Source organism: Solanum stenotomum, chromosome 12, assembly GCF_019186545.1.
Source record: "Solanum stenotomum isolate F172 chromosome 12, ASM1918654v1, whole genome shotgun sequence".
Taxonomy (NCBI): domain Eukaryota; kingdom Viridiplantae; phylum Streptophyta; class Magnoliopsida; order Solanales; family Solanaceae; genus Solanum; species Solanum stenotomum.
The window spans coordinates 40,800,645-40,817,183 of record NC_064293.1 but is presented as its reverse complement, the minus strand read 5'-3'; the positions used below and the strand labels follow the sequence as shown (position 1 = coordinate 40,817,183).

The window sequence follows — 16,539 nt, the reverse complement described above, 5'->3', positions numbered from 1 at the left end:
TATATCAAATCGATAAAGTGATATTATGTGACACCCTTTTCTCAATTTTCATATTCTCTTATATAAAATCGTATTTTTAATAAAGGTGGAGACACATAAATCCTATATCTTCTTTGTAAAGTAATGTATACTACTCACTCCCTTCCTATTTAATCGTCATTGTTTTAGATTTTATGTCCTTTAAAAATATATGCAAGTTTATCATTGCATCCTTATTTAGTTTTCTATTAAAATTAAGTTTCTAATCAATAAACATGAATTAACTTATTTGACCAATTTACATATTTTCAAGACTAGTAATTTTTAGATAAAATAGAAAGAATAATATCATTTAAACATTGATCAAGCGAGTAATTTGTTGAGTCCGATGTCAACAGGACAACTTTTTTCCTCCAAAAAACATAAACAACATATCAATTTTTTTTAAATCAAAAGGGCAAAATTGCTCCTAGGGAGCGATATCCTTCGAAGAAAATTAACTCCGTCCGCTCTGTTAAAATGTGGCAGCGATTTTGTCAAAAAAAATCTTTTTTTTTCTTAAAATTGCTGCCGAAGCAGCGAATTTGTCAAAATTTTTTTAAAAAAAAATCACTGTGGGCAACGATTTGGTCTATTTTTTTTTTAAAAAAAGAAATAAATCGCTGTTCGAGCAGCGTTTCTTTCTTTTTTATATATATAAAAAAAGTTAAATTAAAGTTGCTGCAAATGCAGCGATTTTCTTTAAATTTTATATACTTTTTTTAAATAGCTGCTTAGCAGGGTTTTTTTCCAAAACATTTTTTCAAAGTTTTCCAAAACCTTTTTTATTCCAAAGTGTCTTTAATTTTTTTTAAAAGAAGTTTTGGAAAAAAATTAAAAAGAAAAAAAAAAGATAATCGCTGCATATTTTTTTATTTTTTTTAAAAACCTGCTCAAGCAGCCATTTAAAATAAAAAAATTGACAAAATCACTGCCGGTGTAGCGATTTAAAATAAAATAAAATTGACAAATGCGATGCTAAAACAACGATTTTAAGAGAAAAAAATCGACAAAATCGTTGTTGGGACAGTGATTTTTGTTTATTTTAACGGAGTAAATGGAGTCAATTTTTTTCGAAAAATATTAAAATCAATTTTACTCTTTTAGTTAAAAAAAATTGATATGCTATTATGTTTTTTTAAAGAAAAGAAATTGCCCTTTTAACTCCTAACTCTAATATTGTTCATGCAATAAGAACTAGAGTATGAAAAAAAGAAGAAGAGACAATTGGACAATATTTATGTTCACTTCACCCACCAACCAATAACCATATTGCAGTACCCTCCATGCCGGTGGAACCCCACCATTCCTTAATATCGTTGTTTTCTAGTTTCTCCGACTTCAAGGCACCTTCGATTCTTATTGGTTTGTTTTATTACTTCTATGTTTTTTTTTAAAAAAAATCTCTGTAAACAAAATGTCATATTCTAAATAATTACATCTCATATCACATATTTAAAATTATAAAATTTTAAAAAAATTTACTCCCCTGTCCAGCAATAGTTGTTCTGTCATTATTGACTTTACACACTTCTTAAGAAACTATTAATAGAAGTGTAATTTTACTATATCACCCTTTGAATATAATAAATACAATATTTTAAAAAATGTAATAAGAAAATGACTATAATTAATAATAATGGTAAATTATATACTAAGGGTAAAATTATCTATTGATTTCATAAAGTAGACAAGTATTGTTGGACATCCCAAAATAATATAGACAACTACTATTGGACGGAGAAAGTAATACATTACACGTATTTTTAATTTAAAATTACTAAATATATCCTTTTTCCTTGAATTTCTATTCCATCTGTCCCTAATTACTTGTTCACTTTTCCTTTTATAGTTGTCCCTAATTACTTGTCTATTTTGACAAATCAAGAAATAACAATTTTTTTTACCTGTTATACCCTCAATTAAATGACTAATTACTTTGAAAAATGCAGAACTTTTCATCCACTTCATAATTAATAGGGGTAGAATGATAAATTCACTATGTCATTAATTGATTTCTTAATAGGTGTGCCAATTCAAAAGTGGACAAATAATTAGGGACAGAGGGAGTATGTTTTATTTTTATTTATCCATTTGTATAAATTTATATTAATTGGTATGTATTATTAATTTTGAGAAATAATTTAAAAATAAATACTTAATAATGAAGTAGTATTTAATACGAAAGATAAAATAGATACAAAAAGGTAAATTATCTCTTGTTTTTTCAAACTGAATAACTATTTTTAATATAGTGAATAAATAAAAATGAACTAAAGAAATATATTTTTATAAATAAAATAAAAAGTTATAATATACAATAAATAAACAAAAGTGAACTGCAGAAATACATTGAATTATACATTTTTGGTGATTTGGTATCTGGAGTAGAAGTATAAATTGGTATTTATTTTCACAAATATAATAAAATGCAATAAAAGAGTCTCTGTCATTTACTTTTCTTTATTATCTTCGCTTCACCAGTTTCGCCCTGAAATCGTGAAATCATCTGAATTAGGGCTTCTTCTTCATTTTCCCGTTTCCGATTAATCGGCGATTTCGATTTCATCACTTTTCATCTCAGATTTCAGTTCGCCATTGATTAGTCAACAGGCCTCCCGAATTGTTGAAGGGGAGGGTTTTGAGTATGGGCGGCGGTGATACTAGTGCTGCGGCGGCAAAAGAGGATAACGAGAATAACGCCACCGGCGATCAAAAAGTTATAATCAATGTCCGATGTTCCAACGGCTCCAAATTTACCGTTCAGGTGGCTCTAGACTCAAGTGTTGGATCCTTCAAGTCCACCCTTGCTCAGCACTCCGACATTCCTGCCGAGCAGCAGAGATTGATCTATAAAGGCCGGATCTTAAAGGACGAGCAAACCCTAACAAGCTACGGTAATATTAATTATTCCCATCTATATTCCGATTTTGATACACGGAGGACTTGATTGCTTCTGCTTAGTAAATATGCGGTATAGTCCTGGAAAAGGTCCCTAATTTAATTAGGCAATTTTTTTTTGTGTCATGGGGATTGGTGACATGCTATTTTCTTGGTTGTCGTTATTGGTTTTTCTGTATAATAATTGCAACATGTAAAGGCTGCTCCTGGTTTAGAAGGTTTGATTTTTGTGGGTTATCTATTTATGGTAAGAAAGGTGATTAGACGGATTTAGGTTGGCTCCTGCATATGTAGTTTCTTTGCTAATGAATTCAAGAAAATGAATAGACGGAGTTAGGTTGGCTCCTGCATATGTAGTTCCTTTGCTAATGAATTCAAGAAAGATGAATAGACGGTCTTAGGTTGGCTCCTGCATATGTAGATTCTTTGCTAATGAATTCAAGAAAGATGAATAGCCGGACTTAGGTTGGCTCCTGCATATGTAGTTTCTTTGCTAATGAACCCAGTAAGAAAGTGTTGTGATTCTCTCCCTTTTATCAATAAAAAAGAATAAGAAAGATCTGTGCTTATCACTATTTATTGTCCAGTCTTGAAATAGAATGCACAAACACAAGATGTTAGCCAAAGTGGAGAATGATTTCATGTTTTAAAGTGGAATTAAGGGTTATGTGTGCATACATTGAAGAACAAGTAATGAATTTGGAGACACATATTAGAATGGGTAATGGACTAAGTAGGCTTTGTATGCTACTATTACCTTGTTGACTACCTGAGAAATCGAGGGGGATAAACTAAGGAGTGATGAACTGAATGTGATTTTTGGGAAGTTCATTGATAAGTGGGCCTAAATGTTGATAGTAAATCAGTGAAAATGATATTCGCTGATCAGTAATCTTCAATAGTTATTATTGAACTAAATCTTTCAGTAAAATTCCTCTCTTTTCTTGCTCTTCAAGAACAATAGTTAAAGATACGACATTTGATTTTGGTTGTAGAATTGTATGGAAGTATTGCCACAAAGTAGGACCTCTACTTAATGCTTTCTCTGTTTAAAGGGTGCATACTTCAGTTCATACTTCATATGGTGATGATAGCTAATGATGAAAACGACTTCCGTTCATATGATTGAGCATCATCTCCAAAAAATGTATAAGAAGTGATAATATATAGATTTGCAAGTACTATAGCTTAAGAGAAAGGTCTGGTGTGTTGACTTGCCTGCAGACCCTAGATTCCTAGTTGAGAGTTGTGTTCCAAGGAAACTTTTACAAGGATTATACTCTATAGAAACAAGGTGCTGATGGTTAATAGCGACCTCTAAAAGATCAGAACAGACAAGGAGGGTATCCGAGTTGTAAAAAACCGGGGCTTGGGGATGAAATATGGTTCCACTTTCCTACTATTGGGAATGGATGGAGTATCTTGTCATTATGTTTTACATGATTATATTCTATCTCCGTGAAATATGTTTTTGACGTGTTACCAGGCTGTCACAGTAATATTCTTTTATGTGTTGCTTATCTTATTTATATGTGGTTGATAGGTCTTGAGGCAGATCATACCGTCCATTTGGTTCGAGGTTTTGCACCAGCTGCCGCTGTTAATACTGCAAGTGCAGGCAATACTGGAAATCCAAATGCTAATCAGAATGCACCCTCTGATGCCGCTCCAAATGTAGGTGGACCATTTTCTGGATCGGGCCTTGGTCCTGGTCTTGGAAGTGGAGGCGGTGGCGGTGGTCTATTTGGAGCTGGCCTTCCGGATTTCGAGCAGGTCCAGCAGCAGTTGACCCAAAACCCCAATATGATGAGAGACATGCTGAATATGCCTCTCGTTCAGAATTTAATGAATAACCCAGAAATCATCCGTAACATGATTATGAACAATCCTCAAATGCGAGAGATCATGGATCGTAATCCAGAGCTTGCTCACGTTCTCAATGATCCTGCTACTCTTCGTCAGACAATGGAGGCTGCACGAAACCCTGAACTTATGCGTGAGATGATGCGTAATACTGACAGGGCAATGAGCAATATTGAATCTTCTCCCGAGGGATTTAACATGCTGAGGCGCATGTATGAAAATGTCCAAGAGCCTCTCCTAAATGCAACAACTATGGGTGGAGATGCAAGAAGTGATGTGGGTTCAAACCCGTTCGCAGCTCTTTTGGGGGTTCAGGGTGCGGGGCAAGGCAGAAACCAGTCAACTAATCCTCCAACTACTGGTTCTGAGGCTACTGCTAACACACCTGCTCCAAATACTAATCCACTTCCTAATCCTTGGGCTTCTGCTGGCAGTAAGCTACTATCATTTCATATCCTTCGATTTTGTACAAAATTTGCTTGCTTTGGACATGCTTAATTACTTCACCTCTTTGGTTTTTTTTGGGGATAACGGTGGTGTCTGGGTTGCGCACCTCGACTATTCCACTAGTTACTTGCAACCTCCCACAAACACATGTAATGGGTCTTTGCTGCCATGGCTTTGGCAAATGAGAAGAAATCGCCCCATGTTTTTTTGTCTCTGCTGGCCTTTGCCTCTTGTTTGATTGAAGTCGGGTTTCACTTGTAATAGGCAGTGACTTCTCCTCCTCTTGTGCTTCAAGACTTCTATTCTTGGCTGCTTTGATTGGTTGTGAATGACTGGTGCAATGTGTGTTTTGAATTTACACACCAGGGGTAGCATTGCACACTACAAACAAAATGTTAGGTTCTCATAAGCTTCTCATGCTTGTTTTGCAAGAATTTTCATCCTCCATGGCCCATGCTGTATGCGTAATTCTATGTTTCATTTAGGTGCTTTGAGCAGGTGGTATTTAGGCATCAGGGTATTTCATAAGGTTTTCTTGTTATATGTTCAATTTTTATTATTTTTTTCCTTACTTTGCCTTTTTGCAGCTGGAGCTGGCCAAACTAATACCACTGCTAGGTCAAACACTGCTGGGGAAACCAGGGCACCACCGCCTGCTGGCTTAGGTGGACTTGCACTCCCAGATCTTGAGGGAATGCTGGGTGGCATGCCAGATGCTGCTTCACTAAATCAGATGATGCAAAACCCAGCCGTCTCACAGATGATGCAGTCTCTCCTCTCAAATCCTCAATACATGAACCAGGTATAATTTGTGACTTCAAGCTTGCTTGCAGTCATCTATGTCTTTATTTCTCTTCTTCTATTTTTTATGGAAAGCTTCTTGTCAAGTTCTCATTCGGTAGTATCTTGGTGTTCAGATGCTTGGGATGAATCCACAGCTAAGGAATATGCTTGATTCCAACTCCCATCTTCGAGAAATGATGCAAAACCCTGAATTTATTCGGCAGATGACTTCCCCTGAGACAATGCAGGTAAAATCATTTCTGGTTGCTATCTTTATCTTGCTTCCTTGATGTGTATGGTGCATTGGATGTATTGAATATGGTGTTTGGTTAATTGAATCCTAATAAGTGTGCTTTTCACTAATTTAGCCTCATTACCTATTTGTGGATGAGACAAGCCATGTACATCAACATGTCCAATTGGAATGACACTTTATCATTAGTTCAGACTGTTGGTCAAAAGAAGTCATAAGCTAACTATGTGAGTCAAAGGGGAAGTGTAAGAAATCGATATACTGCACTTGGTACTTTTTTGCTTTGGATTGGGCATTTCTAGATCCACTGTTATACCTCTCTAAATCACTGAATTTCTCCCATTTTCCATAACATAAAAATTAAGCTGTGATGAAGTTCACTTATCTCTAAGGGAAGTATACTTATTCATCAAAACTTGCAGCATATTAGTCGCTCCCATTTCCTATAAAATTACAAATAAAGCGGTGATAGTTTCCAGTTTCTTGATAGGAAACTTCAGTAATTTGAACTCTTATCTGTAGAATTATATTTAACTCATAATATTGCCTTCTTATTTTAATTTCTCCACCAATTAAAGCATAGATTTGTGAATCTTAACAATATCTCTCTCTTTGATATATTACATTTTCTCTTATGATCTTCTGATTTTGTATATAATGGACACAAGAGTCATGCTTTCATCCAGATGTAGAAATTTGCATTTTTCATTATACTGATATACTTTTAAGACATCAAACCACTCAAGGCAATACATACAGGGAGTCATAGTTTCATCCAAATGTTGAAATTGACTTGCTTGTCAATTAAACTAAGTGTAAGATATCCCATGTCAAAAATAACTAAGTAAATAATAAGTGTCCAGAATTTCCATGCTAGAGAATGTTTTGAGAAGAGCTTTAATGCCACTTTTGTTGCACTTATTCCAAAAAAGGTGGGGGCAATTGAATTGAATGACTTCAGACCCATCAGTCTGGTGGGGGGAGTGTACAAGATTATCTCAAAACTATTGGCAGAAAGATTGAAAAAGGTAATTCACAGAATTGTCGACAGACAACAGATGGCCTTTATTAAGGGAAGGCAGATTATGGATGCAGTGGTGATAGCAAATGAACTGGTGGATTCAAGAGTGAAGAGCAAACAACCAGGCATAATATGTAAGTTGGACATTCAGAAAGCATATGATCATGTGAATTGGAATTATCTAGTGAACATGTTACANGGAAATGGCAGAAAGGTGGCGTTCTGGATGGACAATTGGTGTGGTCAGGTCCCATTAAGCCAAAGGTTTCCTGACCTCTACGACCTATGTCAAATGCAACAAGCAACTGTAGCCGAACTATGGAATGATCAGAGGTGGAATTTCCACTTCAGGAGGAATTTAAATGATTGGGAGATGTGCAGAATAACTGAGTTTTTGGTTACCCTAGCACAATTTAGTAACCTGTCTGAGGAAGAGGACTCACTGGTGTGGAATGTGGGGAGCAAAGGGTGTTTCACAGTAAATTCAGCATATGAAGATCTCAACACAGTTGGTAGTGAGGAAGTAGAATGGCCTTGGAAGATGATATGGAAAACCAAGATACCCTATAAAGTAAATTGTTTTACTTGGCTGTTAGCTAAGGAGACAGTTTTGACACATGAGAACCTGAACAAAAGAGGCGTTCACCTGTGTTCCAGGTGCTTTTTGTGTGAAGAGCAAGGAGAGACAGTCAACCATCTCTTCTTACACTGCAAGTGGACAACCCAGCTGTGGCAAATGTTCACCAATATGAGAGAAATTACATGGGTGAAACCAGGAAGGATCAAAGAGGTTTTGAAGTGCTGGAATAGAGATGGAAATGCAGGTAGAAAGGAGGAGAGATGGAAGATGGTCCCATCATGTATATGGTGGACAGTATGGCTAGAGAGGAACCAGAGATGTCATGAAGGAAAGCAGAGCAACATACAAAGATTTAAGCTTAAATGTTTAGCTCTGTATTATTTTTGGTGTAAACAAGTAGTCTTAGATAGCTCAGAAGTAATCAACACAACTATAGACTGGCTGTAACTTGGTAGGTATAGGATCCTATGTAACTATAACACTTTTGGAGGGGAACTACACTTTTGAGGTAGTATACCTGTGGATAAATATAGACTAACTGTTACTTTTATCAAAAAAAATAATAAGTGTAAGACATTAATTTTTTTTTTTTTTTTTGAGAAAGTTAACTGGTATTATAAACATAGAAGTACACCAATAGTGAACTCCTGTAGTAATTACATCAAATTTATAGAGGGTTTACCAAAAAGAAACTAAGCACCTATCTCCCTCATAAACTATCTAAGAATAGGGTGATGTCCCCCGGATCCTTGGGAATAGAATGGATACACCAAAAGTAAAAGGTCACTAAACAATTCATTTTAATGCTTTGGAAAGGGATGCTCTTGTTCTCAAAACATCTCTGATTTCTCTCACTCCATATTGTCCACCAGATGCAGGCAGGGGCAATCTTCCATCTCTCCTTGTGTCTTGACTGACTTCCATCTCTATTCCAACATGCTAGGACTTCTGCAGTATTTCTAGGCATGGTCCATGTGATACCTCTTCGGTTAATGAAATACTTCCATAGCTTCTCAGTCACTTTACAATGCAAAAAAAGATGGTTTATTGTCTCTGTCTCAGATTCACACAAAAAACATCTGGAGCATAAGTCCTTTCCTCTTTTCATTAAGTTATCCTGAGTCAAAACAGATTGTCTTGCAACAAGCCATGTGAAGTAAGCCACCTTATGTGGTATTTTCCCTTTCCAGATCATCTTCCAAGGCCATAACTCCTTTGTTTCAGTTGAAGTGTCTAGTAACTTGTAGACTGATTTCACCTTGAACTTGCCATCTTTCTCCAGCTTCCATGTCAATTTGTCTTCCTCACAAGTGAGGTTCTTGGCTTGTTCCAAGGTATTATAGAACTGAGTCATTCTCTCCACTTCCCAGTCATTGAGGAACCTTCTAAAAATCAGGTTCCATCCTTGTTCATTTCTGACTTCTACAATTGTAGCCATTTTCTGCTGATTGAGAATATAAATGTCTGGGAANTTAAGTTCACTTGGCTGGTGTTTTGCATGCTTCATGATTTATGTTACAACTTCTGCATATCTTTCTTATTTCCTATTAGTCAGCATTTCTTGTATACACTTGCAATGAAATTGGTTCAGACATATTCTCAGATTTCAATTTTCCATTAGTAGAGAACCATCTCAATTCTTGAATTAGGAAGGAAGAAGGGCATACTTTACTTTTTCATGTTTCAGATCTTCTTTATGTTGTTGGATCATTTTGGTTAACTTTATGGTATTTCTGGCTCCATGCTGAGATGATGTCTTTTTCCCTCTTGCAGACCGGGTCAGAATGTGGGAGGTGCAGGTAAATTTTATGCCCTCGAATACCTCAAACCCAAACCCCTACTGCAATGTTACCAGTGGAGTGTGTAGGTTACTTCAATAAGTAGTCATGTTATAATCTTATCTAAGAGCCAATATATTTCCGTTGCCGTTGTTTTGAAAGTTTGTTCAAGACTATAATTTTTTGTGCAAAAAGGGTCTAGTAGTTATGTGATGGAAGGATGTTTATCAAAGTGAAAAGTAAGTTTTACTGTGAATGTTGCGCCGCTAAAGTTCAACATTTCCACAGATGAGTGTCCCAAACATGCAGATACTAAAATGGATGTGTAGTCATACAAAGTTTGGTTTAGTTTAGAAATGACACATTCTCCAGAAGGTTTGAGGTAGCACACATTGAGGATAAAACACGAGAAGGTTGATTGAATATTTTTTTTAGTATTACACTCGGGGGTCGTTTGGTTGGGAACAAGTTATCCCGGAATAAGTTACATGGGATAACTTATCCCATCACTGTGGCACAAATGTGGTATAAATACCCCAAGGACTACCTAATATCTCCAACCAAACGCAGAATAATCTAATCATACATTTTATTCCGGGGTTATTATACCTCACACCAAACGACTCCTCATAGTCTCTAGAAGCTGGGTACTGACCAGATCAGGCCCTGAGAATAATGGCGTCCTTTCAAACAAAATCAAGAAAAAGTAAAGACATCGAAATAGCTAATTATAGTAAGCATGAAGGGGCTAATTAAATGAAATATTTTTTATACATATGTTTAAAAAGCACTTACCGGAGTTTCAAAGTAAAAACCAACACTCTTAAGACCAAGAGTCGGGCGGATAGGGGGGAAAACATTTCTCCGTTCCTGGTTCTGCTGTAGTTTTTGGAATAATTACCAGCCCAAAATATCTTTTAATTCCAAAACTACTAAGTACTGTAGTAATGGCAATTGGAACTGTATCGCTTGGGATGGTATGGTCATGGCCTGCGTCAACCTAGAGATGCAGCGGTCAAATTATGTTGAGTGATATCTACTAGTTGAGTTTTAGTCTTGTTATAGTACTTCAATTATTTTTATTTATTGGAGAAATTAGGACTCATATTGCGTGCGCACCCCAACTTGTTTGGGAGTGCTTAGGCGTAGTAGTAGTAGTAGTAGTTGTGAAAAGGGTTTAGTATTAACAATTTGCACCTTTATTTCTTAGGCAGAAATTCGTTGTTATTTTATCGGTTGTGACTGATTCCTAGGTAAGTCAATAATTAACCCGATGTTGTGGGATTTAAGTCATTATACAAAAAGTCAAGAGCCTACACCAAATTATTATTTTTTGAGATAATACCTAGCTGATTTATATCAGAAGGAACATCAGGGCTGCACCAAATATGATTCGATACCAAAACTAGGGACCAAACTGACTAAATCCATTTTCTATCCATCAACAGATTTCTCATGTAAGGAGTCTTGATGCTACGTTAAGGGTTGCCACCATGTTGAGGTGATGATTATAACGGAAAGCTATTGGGGGTGGGTGGTATAGGTTGGGGATGCTGGTAAAAGGTTTGGGGGTGGTGGGGACACAAGGATATGGGTGTTGTAGGGATTGGAACTAATGGAGTGGTTTAGTTTCTCAATACATTCCTGTCATGTGATCTGATAATTGCCTTTCAAGATGACTAAGTGCCTCCCAATTTGTTTGTCTAGGCGCTAGCCAGTTAGTTCAGTCTATCGGCTAGATATGGAATCTGAACATTGAATGCATTCATCAGTTTCTGCTACTTTTTAGATGAAACAGCATGTAGATAGTAGTTCCACTTTTGACACACATGAAGTCTAGTCGTACTAAGATATACTCAGCTTCAGTGACATCCTTCAGCATCCCTTATTGAAATGCTGAGATATGAAATGTAGCTATATTAAGATACAGTCGCGTCAGTACAATCCATCCTTTATATCCTCCATATAGGGGAATGTATGGTTAGTTTGATTCTTTTTCTGGCTTCTTGTGATGTATAGGAGGACAAGTACAATGCTATTTTTGCATACTGCTGTTTAGTTTTAGTTTGACTCACATCATTACGGTTCTTTCAATAATTGCAGCCCTTGACAACAACATGGGAATGGAAATGCTGATGAATATGTTTGGTGGACTTGGGTCAGGGGGTTTGGGTGGTGTCCCCAACAGATCCAATGGTTAATTTTCTCCTCTTTATTTAGTCACTCTCTCTCAAATTTTAACTTCCTCACCTTTTTAATGTTGATGTCTTACTGTAGTGCCTCCGGAGGAATTATATGCCACTCAGCTAGCACAGTTGCAAGATATGGGTTTCTTTGACACTCAAGAAAATATCAGAGCATTGGTTGCCACTGCAGGCAATGTTCATGCCGCAGTAGAGAGACTTCTTGGAAATCTTGGACAGTAATGTTTTATCATTCTCTTTCATATGACTAGCTTCTGATGGGGACAAGATGAAGTCTGTTAATTTGGACATGGCAAGCGTCAAATCTTAATAGGAAGGAGCATTAAGTTTTAGTTGGAAATATTTGTTTTGGAGTTTATTTTTGGAAGGACTCTCAACTGTTGTCTTCCATTTTCTTTTCCCTTGGAGGCAAAAAAAAAAAGGAAATTGATGGAAGAACAAGTTGCTTAGTCCCCTGTACATACGATGTTAAAATTGGTCCCATAAATTGTTTGGTATATTATAATTTGTACTTCACTTGTGTCTAGCATCTCTTTTTTGATATGCTAGGCTAAATGGATTTGCTTGATGCTTAGTTAATTCAGCTGTAGCTGTCTGTATTCTGCTTGTTCAACTGCGCATCAAGTTTTTTGTGTGCTATGCTATGATGTGTTGATCTTGCCTCTTGTTTGAGTTCAACGATTTATTTCGCTTAGTATATGACATTGTAATGTCTTGTGTAGACAACAGACTACATGGCTATCTTCGAAAACCAATATTCCATATTGTAAAATTTTTCATGGATCCGGCTTCTCTTCATTTTCCCCAAATTCCTATTTAGATGTGTGACACTTGTATTATTTAAATATCAATGGTTCCTAATTTAATGAAAGGTACATTAACAAGAAGTAATTAAAGGACTCAATTGATATCAATGGTTCCTAATTTAATGAAAGGTACATTAACAAGTAATTAAAGGACTCAATTGCACTTATATCCTCAGTCACCCACGGCTGCCGGGAAGCAAACCAAGTTGTTGATGGTTTGGCTAAAAAGTCGTTCAACTTTGTTGGCGTATTTTCACATTTTAATTTTTTTCATTGGGGCTTTCTACTTTTATAAAAGTATATCTAAGATAAATAATTATTAAATAGGAAAATGAAATGAGCTCAAATGTGGATCGAAGTTGATAGAAATGATTAATATAATTAACCCTAATAATATTTTTGAATTATCATATACTAATTGTTATTGTTAAAGAAAAATTTAACAATCATTCTCAACTTTAGTGTGTTTTCATTTTTTCCACCCTAAACAAAATATATAATAACATCCACATGGACCCTACATAAGATAAAAAGAAAATATTATAATAATTTTATTATTCAAATATTCATATCAATTTGCATGTATTTCAATTCATTAATTTAATAATTCTTAATTAATTTCCTTTGGAAAGCAATTTTAACAAATAACAAATTTATAAATGCATATCTAGTCAAATTGTATGGCAAGTAAATCTTAATGAATATTTGGCAAGTGAGTTAATTTTTTACTAAATATGACCATACCTAAGATGACAAGTGAGAGCTATAAATAAGACTCTTACATTACTGATTTTTCCCATCTCATCACTCATTTAGCAATACTAATCTTGCTTATTCTTTCAAATTAATTAAGTAGCCATGGCTTCACCAGCAGGATCTAGCAATAGTGCTTCAATTAGGAAAATGGCTGCTCAGGTTAACAACAATGTAAGCTTTCTAATTTGATTATCTATGTAGAAAGTTTTTAAATTTTAATACCTTACACATGACATATTTAATTAAATCTTTAATTTTAAGATCTCCTTTCTTTTGTGTTCAGTCAAATTAAGACGCTAGTGATTGTTCCATTCACTATGCATCAATAAAGTTATTACTTCCTTAATTTCTTATCTAATTTTTCTTCCTTTGAATATATGAAGAACAATACCAGCATTGACACTTCTTCACCAAATCTGATGGTTGAGAATGATGTTCCTCCTCCTCCTCCTGCTCGTCCTCTTGTAACTGAAATTGAGATGAATACGAATCCCTTTTATAACTACGGTGAACAAGTGGTGTTACAAAGGGGGTGGGGTCTCCCCCCATACGTTTGCAAGGAAGTTATTAAAACACCAACTGGCCTCCGTGCTATAGCAGTACGGAGACGTAATGTCCCTAATGAAGGATCATGCATAACATCGGTTGGAGGACCTACTTCATCAACTGAAAGCGTTAGTAACAAGAAAAATCAGCCATGAAGAGAGGCTGCTGCTAGTGCTAGCTGGAGATGATGGATGAAGAATTTTAATTTGTTTTTTTTATGTGTTGAATTCTCCTATCGAACAATTGCACTACTTTGAAGTTTTTGTTATGTTTTGTTTTATGGATATTTTGTTATGTGTGTGTGTTTTTTTATAGTTAAAGTTGTTTTCAATTTTCACTTTTTATTTCAATAATATATTATTATATTACTTGTTATAATTATTAGCGCACAAGGCAATGCGCTCTATATATGCAGGAAATGATTGGTGTATTCAAAATGGCTTTAAGAATGGGTACACTAACAACCTCAAGCTGAAGAATGCAGATGTGGAGGCTAATCAAGTAGCGAATTTCATGGCTAAAATTGCATCTACAAAAGGAACTCTTACAACTTGGCAAAATGCGCGACTACTAGTATAATAAGGATGAGATATGGCGAATCCAATTTCTTTGTAAACTCATATATATTTTTAGTAGCATCATTGAGGACTATTTTGTACCTGTCATTGTGTTATTTGGAGGTTTGGTCATTGTCCCCCTCCTCTTTCTGTATGTTACAATTAGATGAATGGATAAAAAGACAAGCAGCCCAATAATTTGATTATCTAGTTTAACTAAAGTATTTTAGTAAAGAGAAGTTGTGTATAAATACTACATGTCATGTATTATATAACATCATGTATAAAATTATATTCTAGGTATATATCATGACTAGCTATATAGTTATAATTATATATACAAATTAATCATTATCTCTCGTTTGTAATCTCAAATACATGTAAGTTGTGATGACAAAGGTGAAAATCCTTCCACTTATCTCTATCAAAAGAGTAACCTGCCAAATATAAATTGTAGTGCTGATTCTCTTCGGGCTACTTTACTTGTAATATTTTTTGTTTACATACCCTTTTGAGAAACTATGTGTTTTTGACTATCATATTCTTATTCATTATCATTAATCATTAAAATGCTAATTTCTCTTCAATAAATAAAAGGAGAGTTAATCTAAGCAATCACAATATTTAAGTATATGTATATGTTCATCCCTTACAAAAATAAATATATATGTTCATCCCTTAGGTTTTCTATGTTAATAATTAGTCAATGTTTTTTACTTCATTTAAGGGCCAAATGTAAGTATTATACTCAATTATTCCCTTCTTTTCATATTACTTGAGTCATATTAATCTCACACATCCTTTTAATTTTTTTTTATATAAATGTATATTTAGTAAATTAATTCCTTATTAATGATGCTACACGCCTTAGAACTCTAGTTTGTTTCAATTTTACATATTTATCAGTTTTTAATTTGTGAACACACTATATATTCAAATGGAGGACTATAACAAACATTTTGTTTTATTCCTATTCAATGCTTAATAGTTGATATATATATATCATTATATAATTTTATTAAACTGATATAATATATAACTTAAAAGTACCTAATATCAAACTCGTGCATGCATGAAGGCTGCATTCACTAATCATGATGCAGGAGTACTTTAATTTAATGATTTTCACTCAATAAAATGAAATATCCATTTGTTTGGGGATTACAGAAAAAAATATATATGATTCTTATTTCTGGCAAATTACTTTTATAGGTGGAACGAAGTTGATACAATAAATTATTCATATGGTTAACTCTAATTACATTTTTGAATTAAACATTTATGGAAAAACTAATATAAGATTGAACAATCATTCTCTACTCAATGTGTTTTTTTCCTTTAACCGAGATTACATATCAAGAAAGAACTCTAAGTCAGTATTAATAGAAATAGGATTGCCACTACAAGTTCCTAATAATTAATTATATGTCTGAGACGATGATGAATTATTTCTTTTAATATTCATAATATTGACGATAGAAAAATTATTTTTAGTGGTTGATTTACCATGATGTTGAAAGAAAATAATACTTAAATAAATAACATGTTTCAATTATCAAGTAATTTTAGTGTTGAAGAATTACATTAGTAGGATGAAATCCATGTTTTTTCTGTGTGTTACTTATAAGTAGGATTGAGTTTTCCTTTAATATTTTTTATTATCATGAATTAAAATTATGCAAGAAAGGTACATACATTACCCTTGAAATAATCCGATAGTGTAAAAAAAGTTGTACACCCATGATGCACAAAACTTAAATTCTAAGTAAAAAGATAATAACATGCTATAACAGGTCAATGCTACCGGATAACGTACCACAATTATACAGCGATGACTGATGGTGCAAAAATATTGTATGTAATACTCTCTTGGTTCATATTTATATGCCACCATTTTAGATATCATGTGCATTACGAAACTAAGTAAGTTTATTATTTTATCCTAATTTAATGTTTCTTTGAAGTCAAGTTTTCAATCAATGAGAACATAAATTAATTTATTTTGATTAATTAATTTGACCATTGA

The 16,539-nt window shown here is 34.3% G+C and overlaps 1 protein-coding gene and 1 pseudogene across 2 annotated transcripts in view; both read left to right on the top strand.

The window, feature by feature from the left end:
• The window catches only part of LOC125846792 (catalase isozyme 2), a 186,530-nt gene that overhangs the window by 125,021 nt on the left and 44,970 nt on the right, over window positions 1–16,539 (top strand). The window lies entirely within an intron of this gene.
• On the top strand, window positions 2,439–12,456 carry LOC125846805 (ubiquitin domain-containing protein DSK2b-like; annotated as a pseudogene). The gene is made up of 8 exons (XR_007444396.1): window positions 2,439–2,915; window positions 4,463–5,215; window positions 5,817–6,031; window positions 6,147–6,260; window positions 8,884–8,921; window positions 9,616–9,733; window positions 11,748–11,840; window positions 11,922–12,456. The product of XR_007444396.1 is annotated as a ubiquitin domain-containing protein DSK2b-like (transcript).